The sequence below is a fragment of the Dunckerocampus dactyliophorus genome, chromosome 20 (assembly GCF_027744805.1).
Source record: "Dunckerocampus dactyliophorus isolate RoL2022-P2 chromosome 20, RoL_Ddac_1.1, whole genome shotgun sequence".
Lineage (NCBI taxonomy): Eukaryota > Metazoa > Chordata > Actinopteri > Syngnathiformes > Syngnathidae > Dunckerocampus > Dunckerocampus dactyliophorus.
In genome coordinates this window covers 5161312-5171582 of record NC_072838.1, presented here as the reverse complement: position 1 = coordinate 5171582, position 10271 = coordinate 5161312, and the positions used below count along the sequence as shown (strand labels likewise).

General features: G+C 45.8%; 1 protein-coding gene across 2 annotated transcripts in view; it reads right to left on the bottom strand.

Moving 5' to 3' along the window:
- The window catches only part of gabbr1b (gamma-aminobutyric acid (GABA) B receptor, 1b), a 250353-nt gene that overhangs the window by 239755 nt on the left and 327 nt on the right, over positions 1–10271 (bottom strand). The window lies entirely within an intron of this gene.

The window sequence follows — 10271 nt, the reverse complement described above, 5'->3', positions numbered from 1 at the left end:
AACGGCCAGACAGAGCGGGCCAACAAGGACCTGGAGGCAGCCCTACGTTGCGTCTGTCACCGGCACCCATCCTCCTGGGCCCCCCACCTCCCCTGGGCGGAGTACGCACACAACACGCTTGTCAGCTCAGCTACAGGTATGTCCCCTTTTAAGGTCGCTAACGGATATCAGCCTCCACTGTTCCCTTCGCAGGAGGCGGAGGTTGCTGTGCCATCTGTGCAAGTGCATCTACGCCGAGCCAGGAGGATATGGAGAGAGACAGTCGCCGCTCTTAACCGCACAGCAGCATGGAATCGACGGTCAGCTGACCGTCACAGAGTTCCAGCTCCTGCTTACAAGGCTGGCAAAGAGGTTTGGTTGTCGTCCAAGGACCTACCGTTAGCGGGGACTAATAGGAAGTTGGCACCCAGATTTGTGGGTCCGTACACCGTGGACTCCATCATCAGCTCCTCCTCCGTGAGACTCAGACTGCCATCCACTCTCAAAGTACATCCAGTGTTTCACGTTTCCTGTCTCAAGTCACCTGTGCCCGCCGGTCAAGGCTCCGCCCCCGCCACGCTTGATCGATGGCCACCCAGCATACACGGTGAAGGCCATCTTGGACTCCCAAAGGAGGGGCAGGGGGTTCCAGTATCTTGTCGACTGGGAAGGTTATGGTCCTGAGGAGCGTTCCTGGATCTCCCGCTCCCTTATCTTGGATCCGTCCCTCATGAGCGACTTCGTCAGTCTCCATACGTGCAAATAGGATCTTATCATTGGCTTGACAGTCATCATTGTCACTCACTGAGTTACGTTGCAAATCCATCCATCCATCTTCTGCCGCTTATCCGAGATCGGTGCACGGGGGCAGCAGCCTAAGCAGGGAGGCCCAGATTTTCCTCTCCCCGGCCACTTTGTCCAGCTCCTCCCGGCGGATCCCAAGGCATTCCCAGGCCAGTTGGGAAACATAGTCTCTCCAACGTGTCCTGGGTCTTCCCAGAGGCCTTCTACCGGTCGGACTTGCCCTGACACATCCCCAGGGAGGCGTCTGCGAGGCATCCTGACCAGATGCCCAAGCCACCTCATCTGGCTCCTCTCAATGCGGAGGAGCAGCGGTTCCACTTCTAGTCTTTCCCGGATAACAGTGCTTCTCACCTTATCTCTAAGGGAGAGCCCAGCCACCCTATGGAGAAAATTTCGGCTGTGATCTTGTCCTTTCGGTCACTACCCAAAGCTCATGACCATAGGTGAGGGTAGGAACGTAGATTGACCGGTAAATTGAGAACTTTGCCTTTCGGCTTGGCTCTCTCTTCACCACAACAGACCGATGAGAGTCCGCATCACTGCAGACGCCGCACCAATTCGCTTGTCGATCTCGTGTTCCATCCTTCCCTCACTCGTGAACAAATCGTTTGCAAATGGTACAGAATAAATTGTTGTGTGTTTATTTCATTTCCAGTTCAGGTTGAATTGTATTTTGTGCGCTGCATGGATTGGTTGTGCGCAGAGAACTCGAGATCAGTGCGCGATTGCGCCGCACAGCTTCGAGGGAACATTGCACTGCAGGTATTTGTTTTTATTGTCATTTATACAGTGGTACCTTGGCATACGAGTGTCCCAACTAATGAGTGTTTTTTAGATACACAAAAGAACAGGTGCCAAGATACAAGCCTTCTCTCGGTTGCAAGCTAAAATTTGGGTTACACATTGTTAGTTATCAGCAGGCATAGCTGAAGACAGCTATTTGGAGGGCTAGTGTCATCTTAGTATGTGGGAACAAAAGCGTTCAATGAGGTGGCAGTAAAGGCTCGGGGGGGGGGGAATTTATTAGCCTTTTTATTATGTATTAGCAACTGATTAGCATTTGTGCTTGAACTGCTCTGTTTGTCAGAAACTTAATAAAATTTCCACGCTGTTGAAGTCGCCAGACTAAGACAAGTGCGATAAATTGCGTGAAAGAGAGTGATCGTGTGTGTGAAAGAGTGTCGATAGCCTGACTGCACTACAGTATACGTACACAGTCCTAGTTCTGTAAACTAGTGACTGTTCTTGAGCACTTTTTTGTAAGTTATCAGTATTTATTTTTCTAACATCCTGTTTTCATTTCACGTAGTTGGTTTATTTGTAATGTTAGTCCAGTTATATTTTGTGAGATTATTTGCTTGAAGAGAACATTTGAGGGATGCACAGTTTAGTTTACCAATGCCAATGTTGTACATTGTGTTTGCTTTTTATATATATTGAGGTCCATTTTGTAGTGAGCTGCCGAAAATGGCCATGCTAAAAAAGTGCATGCACCCCTGATATACATGGACAGTATTCCCTTGCTCCATTGTGGTTCACCTTTCGTTCGCGGACTTGCTGATTTTTTTTTTTTTTTTTTTAGTATAACGAGATGAACGAGATTTTAACATTAATTTTAAGAAAAGTACAAGGAAAAAATATGACTGGACAAACTTTTTTATTTAACCGAGTCAAACAATGCAGGCGCATTTTGAAATGTTTATTGTCCCACAACTGTCTTAGCATATAGGGACCTACATTTAGCATCTTTCAAGCACAAATGTATCAAAGTGGCCCCTGCATCCTTCAATTTATCTGCTGTAAGTGGAGAACATGAGCACCTTTTCAGGTGGAAAGAAGTGAAACACTCAGAAATAAAAAGGCATAAAAATTAAACATGGACACCGATCGATCGTCCGATCCTTACATTTAGCAAAATGGCCTTCTTCCACCTAAGGTTTAAGAGGTCAGTGTCTCCATTTACTTTGCCAAAACTCTGTAAAACAGACCTGTTATGTGTAAAGCAACAAGCTTAACGTAGGAGCTGTGACCTGCTCATTAGGCTCTACAGATTCTGTGAATGTTGCCAAAAGAAATCTAATGCTGGTGATTGGACATCTGGCTTTCCTCCCTCAGTCTGCTGCTCAAGCAATGCAAAAAGGATGGATGGTCAGTCTTTTGATATCGTGGGACATGCTTGTACAGCGTTGATTGGGTGACATGAAAACAGAGGACTCACTCCATCGTCGATAAATAGTTGAGACCCGCAGCTGTCACTGCAAGTCTGCATGGGTGCGATACAGTCATCCTGCTGCCAGGCTGCTGTGACCGCTAAAGCTTTAGACACCGTCCCTACAAGGAAAACCTACTTTATCTTGTCTTCTCTGCTCTGTGTGGAGAAAGGGCTGGACCGAGAGAGGGTCATGTCTCTCAGGTACCCTCTGGATGCTCATTTATCAGAATTCACAGACCCATTCAACTTCACATGCTGCTCAATTTTCTCTGCTGCATTGCACCACTGTCTGAAACATCCTTTCACGAGAGCAAAACACAGAGACCTGTCAAAAGGCTAATTATATGCACTGCCTGGCTAAAAAAGAAGGCCACTACCTGGATTTAAGTTAGCAAATGGGTAAGAGCCTCTCATTACTGCATTAATTACTACATGGGTACATATTTCCCCTAACTGATACTGTGAGCAGCTTCTCGTTTGTTTAAAAAGCATGTGGAAAGCCACATCCTGTGGTCGTGGAAAAGATGTTCGTTAATTATCAGCTGATGCAACGAAGATCAGGTTAAGAACTGTTGAGCACATTATTAAAAAAGTTGAAGGAGAGTGGGGAATATCGCTCCCTCACTATATGCGTTTTTTCAAAAAAAATCCATCAAACCATCCATCTTCTATGCCGCTTGTCCTACGCTGGAGCCTATCCCAGCTGACTTTTCGGGGGAGAGGCAGGGTACAACCTGGACTGGTCGCCAGCCAATCGCAGGGCACATATAGACAACCATTCACACTCACAGTCATACCTATGGACTATTTAGAGTCTCCAATTAACAGAACATGCATTTTTTGCGGGGGGCATGTGGGTGGAATCTGGAGTACCCGGAGAAACGCATTAACGGGGAGAACATGCACTCAGAGATGGTTTTAAGAAAATAATTAATTAATAAATGATTGCTGTTTTGGGGTTGACTACAGCCAATTATTAGTCAAAAAATATTGAAAGACAAGTTCTATGTAGCATTCTGGTCACTAGGCAACACTAATGTTATGATACATGACGTTAGATAACATTACCTTTCACACTGCATAGAGACTGGCTGGACTCAGAGCCAAGCCGACATGCCACCGTTGACGCGGACATGCCATGGCTGAGACCAAGTGGGGGAAAAAAAGGTTCACCTCTCATTCTGTGTGGAAGTGGTAAGTTTTGGCTTATTTGTCCTTCCCGACTCCATTTGAAACACTTTCTTGTGTTTAGAATAAGTCAATTGGATATGCTAACTAGTTAGCTCGGTAGATTGCTATGCTGTGCTTGTGTCAGGTATTCACACGGTCATGATATTTTGATGGCAAAAGCAAAAAAGCTTTCTCTCGCGGTGGGATTGTTGAGCTGCACAAGCAAGGCCTCTCGCAGCGTGCCGTTGCTGCTGAGGTTGGATGCAGTAAGCCAAGTGGTAGACCCAAAAAAATGTCACCGGCCCAGAGCCAGAGGATCCTATTGGCTGTCCGTCAAGACACGGGACCATCTGCCAGAGGCTTCTTCTCCTTCAACGCCACAAAATTGGCCGTTTGCAGGACAGCACCAAACATGGGACATTGAAAAGTGGACGAAAGTTCTAACGTTACTGGCATGACGAGGATGTTTCCCACACGGCACAGTGGAGGGGGCGCCATCATGATCTGTATCAGCCATCACCAAATGGCGGACCTCGGTCCAGGTACGGATCCATTCATGGCCCTTTATGCGGACCCGTGACCAATTCAAGTGAATGGGAAATATAAGAACATATGATCATGCTCGTGGACCAAACGCCAAAAGAAAAGTTGATCGACAAAAGCGAACATTTGAAAGTGAATGGACAGCCCAATAATATGTTGCCAAACCGCGGTGTCTCGTATGCCTTGAAACGGTAGCGCTGGTCAGAAGAGCAAATGTGACACAACATTAGCTGACTAAAACACACAACACTGGAGGGGAAGCATCCACCCAAGTCTGATGTGAGAGTGCGGAAAATAACGTAGCCTATGAAAAATCTACACGTCATAACACGTTCATTTACAGCACAGCAAAGTGCAAATGAGTGTTCGCTAAGGATTGTGTGGATATTAGAGCAAAACAAGAAATCTTTCACTCATCTGCTGCTGAGATCTTACTTGAAAGGTAAACAAAAAGAGGAATTCATGCAAATCCCAATAGCTTTTCTGTTAAATAGACACTTATTCAATTATTATTATTTAATATAATTTTTTCAGAGAAACCGGTGCAGTTTTATTTAACTTAAAAATAAGCCTCTTGTGTTGATTCATTGTTTGTACAGTCAAACTTTTCATTATTTATGTGAAAGTTGGTCCTGTTTTCTTTGAAATGCAATTTAGGTGCCAAAATAATTGTGTTGTTGGGTGACCTTGGGGGTAGACGGCAAAAGTGGCTCCACAAGATGCAACTCGACAAAACCTAACACCCGCATTCAGACTTAATTGGTCAACTTACTTTGTCAAGTCAGGTTTTCGGTGCTAAGTGCACGTTCACATGAAAGGGGGCGTTTGACGTCATATTATTCTACTTCCGCTGAAAAGCGAAGCGATACCACCCAGCGTATTTTGTAAAAAAATGAGTACGTAAGTATTATGGAGCGTTATGAGGAGCTTACAAAAAGATTATGACTGCTAAAAGCAACACCGTCGCCACCCGTACAGCGACTGCTGGCACGCCAGCGTGCCGCGTGTGAATGCACAAGTTAACACTGATTAGTAAACAACTATACCCGACTAGTCTTTTCATTTAGCAACGCTCAACATTGCACATCTTTGACATATTAACACTTCCATCCATCCATTTTCTATGCTGCTTATCCTCATTAGGGTCATGGGGGGGCATGCTGGAGCCTATCCCAGCTGACTTCAGGCGACAGGCGGGCAACATATGAACACTTATCCAATTAAAAAATAAAACACTGGAGCAACAACTTTTGTTTTTGATGTTATAGTTTCATGAAATATTTTAATCTGCTGTATCTCGTTGTGACCACTAGATGACAGTGTTTTGCGTGTAACATGTTTTAAATTGTTTTTAAAGTGTTTTAATGCAGTTGATTGATGCCTCAGAGTGTTTATTCCCCCAGAAAATATTGTAATATAAGAAGACTAAGCTAGAAGACTAATAAGACGAAGCTGAGTACTCACGCAAGGACTCCTGTGACATTTACATCTAACATTAATTATTAATATTTCATATTGCATTTTATTTCTGGTGCTCGCTTGAGCATATCTATTCTCAATAAATGGTGACGCAATCTCCGAATTAGTTCAAACAGTGAAGCAGTGGCACTTTCACAGCCCATTTTAAGCTGAAAGCCTGGACATAACATAACCTGAAAAGTGAAGCGATACCACCCAGCGTATTTTGCAAAAAATGAGTACCGTGTATAAACCGCACCCGTGTATTAACAGGCTCATAACCTGGTCCCGGCCAGGCTATGAGCTTAGCCTAAGCTACCATGGTGATACAGCTGCTTTAAAGAGAGCTACCTTCGCTGAACACCCAAGTCCGGCTTTCCACTCAACACAGCTTGCTAACCCACTAATCGCTTCGCAGAATACCCCCCTTGACTTGCATGGCGGCCACATGCGCTAAGAGGAAGTAGAAAGAAAAAAGAAGCGAGAGACAGTCAGCTAGGTGGTAGGGGGAGCTTATCCTCCTCACTCTCGCAAAGCAGCGGCTCTTCACCTCCGTAAGTCACATAAATAACATAAATAAAACACAAATAGCAAATAAACAATCGGGTGGGTTGGTCCTGCCAACAGGGTGTCCCTTATTTCTTTGCCAGGGAATTGGCAACCCTAGTTACAAAAGCTGAGTGAGCCCGAATTCTAAAGCTAACAGGCTAATGCTAAAGCTACATCAGTGTAATGTGTCCGTGTTGTCGCCATGATCTCAACACTGGCATTTATTTGAAATTTACAGATGAAATGGACCTTAAGGACTCATCTGACCCCCATGAGTTGATCATTCACTGAGACGTTGTCTTTCTGGCTGTTGGACACTTTGGACATCAGAGTTTCAATCAAAGTTTGTTTGTACATCACCTGACACCCTTGGAAAAGAGGCTAATGGTATATGTGCTGGTATCAATAGAGAAAGAATACAGAAATAACAATGATAAAATAGTCACAAGACAGCCATTGGAAAAACACGAACTTGCCACACAATGTGCCCAAACAAGTAATGATGCCAATAAAAAATGAATAAAATGTATCATGAAATATAATATTATACCGCTGTAATACTCCGCTTTCCTCCCACATTCCAAAAACATGTTTATTAGGTTAATTAGTGGTTCTCAGTAGGTGTAAATATTATGTCTGCACAAAAGCATTTTCAAAAAAAGTCTGAGGAATCTGTAAAGAAGCCTTAAAAGTCTGAATGCTGTCATTATGCTGTCATGCGAGGTTAAGACGATGAGTGAACCATCGTAACAAACACAAGTCGTTTCCATAAAAACGGTGTTAAGCTTCCAAACAGTGAAATGAGGTGGCGATGTCCACGTGACAGCATTTCAATGCAGCAATAATAAATGTGATTATGAATGCTGCATTCCGTTCTCTTCCTTTTTCCACCTTGTTCAGGTAATGGATGGCTGAGGAGCTGAGCATCACAAAGGGCATCCTGACTGCTCTTCATCATCACCGCAGTCATCCATCTCCTTCCACACTTGCCATCAGGTCCCAATATGACATCAGGTGTCACCTTCACCCACTACAGCCATAAAACGACGGTCGATGTCCCACACCCCCACTACCCGTGTCAGTGTGCAGCTGCAGCTCCATTTACGTTGTGGTGTGTGTCAGCCAACAATTGAGAAGTCATTGCTTTGCGATTCATGAGTGGAAGTGTCAGCAGTAAATTGAGTTCAAGTGTCGCTGTGAGGCGCGACAGCTGATCTCCTCGGGAACACTGACAGCCCGAAGAGAGAGAAAGCTCCAGCGTGTTATTAAAGCTTGGAAGAGTTTGTATGACAATAAGTTGTCTTGATCAAAGGTTGCCAAGCTTTTTGAGACCATGGACCCCCCCTACAGGAGAGTCCTATAATCCTCATGCCAATAATGAAAATAAAAAATGCTGCAATTAGTTACGAAATGAACCATTATTTTCGGAGTCGATTAATCTGAAGCTTCCATTAATGGGTTCATTAAGCAGTTCGGCCCTCGATGGACCAAATCAATGTGAAGCAAACACAAACACTTAAATTGACACTGCAGGCTAATTCCAATTTTTTTTGCTCATTTGTGACCTGATTTTTTTCACGTCAGTGTGAACAGTACAATTTTTTCTAATGTGACTCGGGCCTTTTTCGCACGTAGATATAAATCCGATAGTAGCCAATCCTCTTCATCATTAATCACCCAACTATCAAGTCCTTCGGCGATGGACAAGTGAAGCGACAGGTATGGACACAGGACCAGTCGACGTAGGCAGCCCAGGCCACGTAGTCGCTTTTCAGTGAAAGGGAGAGCGCAGGAATTCAGCAGCCCCCCTTGACAACCCAGCAGCCCTCTTCAGGACAGCATTGCTTCCCCCCTTAGCCTGGGGAAGGGACTAGAAAAAGTGTCCAAAAAAATTGCCTGTCTCAACCCTCCCTGGCCGGCACGCAGTGGCTGGCAGTGCTCCAACTCCAGCAGTAAGAAAACAACGAAATCCAAATCTGCCAAGGTGACCCCAGTCATCTATGGCGCATGGAATGTGCACACTCTCCTGGACCATTTCGGGACTGACCTGACCTGAGAGACAGTTCGTTGCCAGTGAACAAAGTGCAGATTCACCACCCTCGGCAAGATTGCCTAGCAGAGAAAGGACAACTGACAGAGCAGAACACTCTGGATCAGATGTGGTAAAGACGAATGTCGCAAGGCAGGCGTTGGCTTTGCCATCAAGACCAATCTGGTCAGCAAGCTGGCAGCCCCCCCGAGGGGATCAATGAGTGCTTGATGACCACCGCCTCCCACTCCCCAAGAAGAGATTTGCCACACTGATCACTTCCACCGTGAGGATCTGATCAACGTTATCTCCACCACACCTTGGTCAGACAAGCTCAGCATTGTGGCTGATTTCAACCTTCGGGTCGGCAAAGTCACGTCTCTGCTGGGGAAACAGGGCATGGGAAAGTGCAACAGAAACGGCCTCCTACAAGAAACATGCGCCACTCGTGATCTGCTCATCACCAACACTGTCTTCTGTCTTCCTTATCAATAAAATGTTGACGACGCACTCGCACTTTTGGCATCTAGTGGACAACGTCATTGTCAGACAAAGGGACAGACATGACGTGAGAGTCACAAAGACCATGTGTGGAGCAGAATGCTGGATGGATCCAAGATGAACCTCTGTATCACACCACCCAGAAGGCCCCAAGGCATCAAAGTTCCCAAAGGACTGAACATCTCCCAGATCAAGAACGCTCTCGTCAAGCAGAAGTTCACAGAGAAGCGTGAGAGCAAGCCACAACCTACCAACACAAACCCTGATGCAGATGTGGAAACAGAGTGGGCCGTCTCCAAGATGATGTTTACGCCGCCACTTTCAATGTCGTGGGTCACACTTCCTGGAAGAATCAGGACTGGTTTGACGACAGCAACAGTCGCATCCAGACCCTGCTGGAGGAGAAGCATCAACTCCATAGAGCTCGTCAATGATCCCTCTTCCACCCGCATGTGAAAGACGCGTTATGCCGCATGCAAGATGAATGGCTCAGCGAGAAGGCAGATGGCATCCTCAAGACCGTCTATGGTCCCACCTCGTCCGGATTGTCTCCTCTCTACAGTGCTGACAGGAACACACTGATTTTGGACAAGGAGGAGCTGCTCGAGCACTGGGCGGAGCTCTTCAACACAGTCCTCAATCAACCGTCCACCATCAGTGGCAAAGCAAGACTGCAACAAGTCCCAGTCAACAACTCGCTGGCAGAGCCCCCCACTAAAGATGAAGTTGTCAAAGCCATCCAGCTCATGTCCAGTAGCAAAGCACCTGGTGCTGACTTCATCCCAGCTGAAATATATGCTTCAGGAGGCCCAAAACTGACAGAGAGCCTCACAAGCCGGTTCAACTCCATGTGGTCCCGTGTGAACTACCGCAGGAGCTCAAGGAACTTTAATCATTGACTTCTACAAGTGCAAAGGGTAAAGGAACATGTGCAACAACCACGACTGCATCTCTCTCCTCTCCACTTCTCCCCAGGGAAGATCCTGGCTCGCATCATGCTCAACCCCCTTGTTTTAGAATATTTTT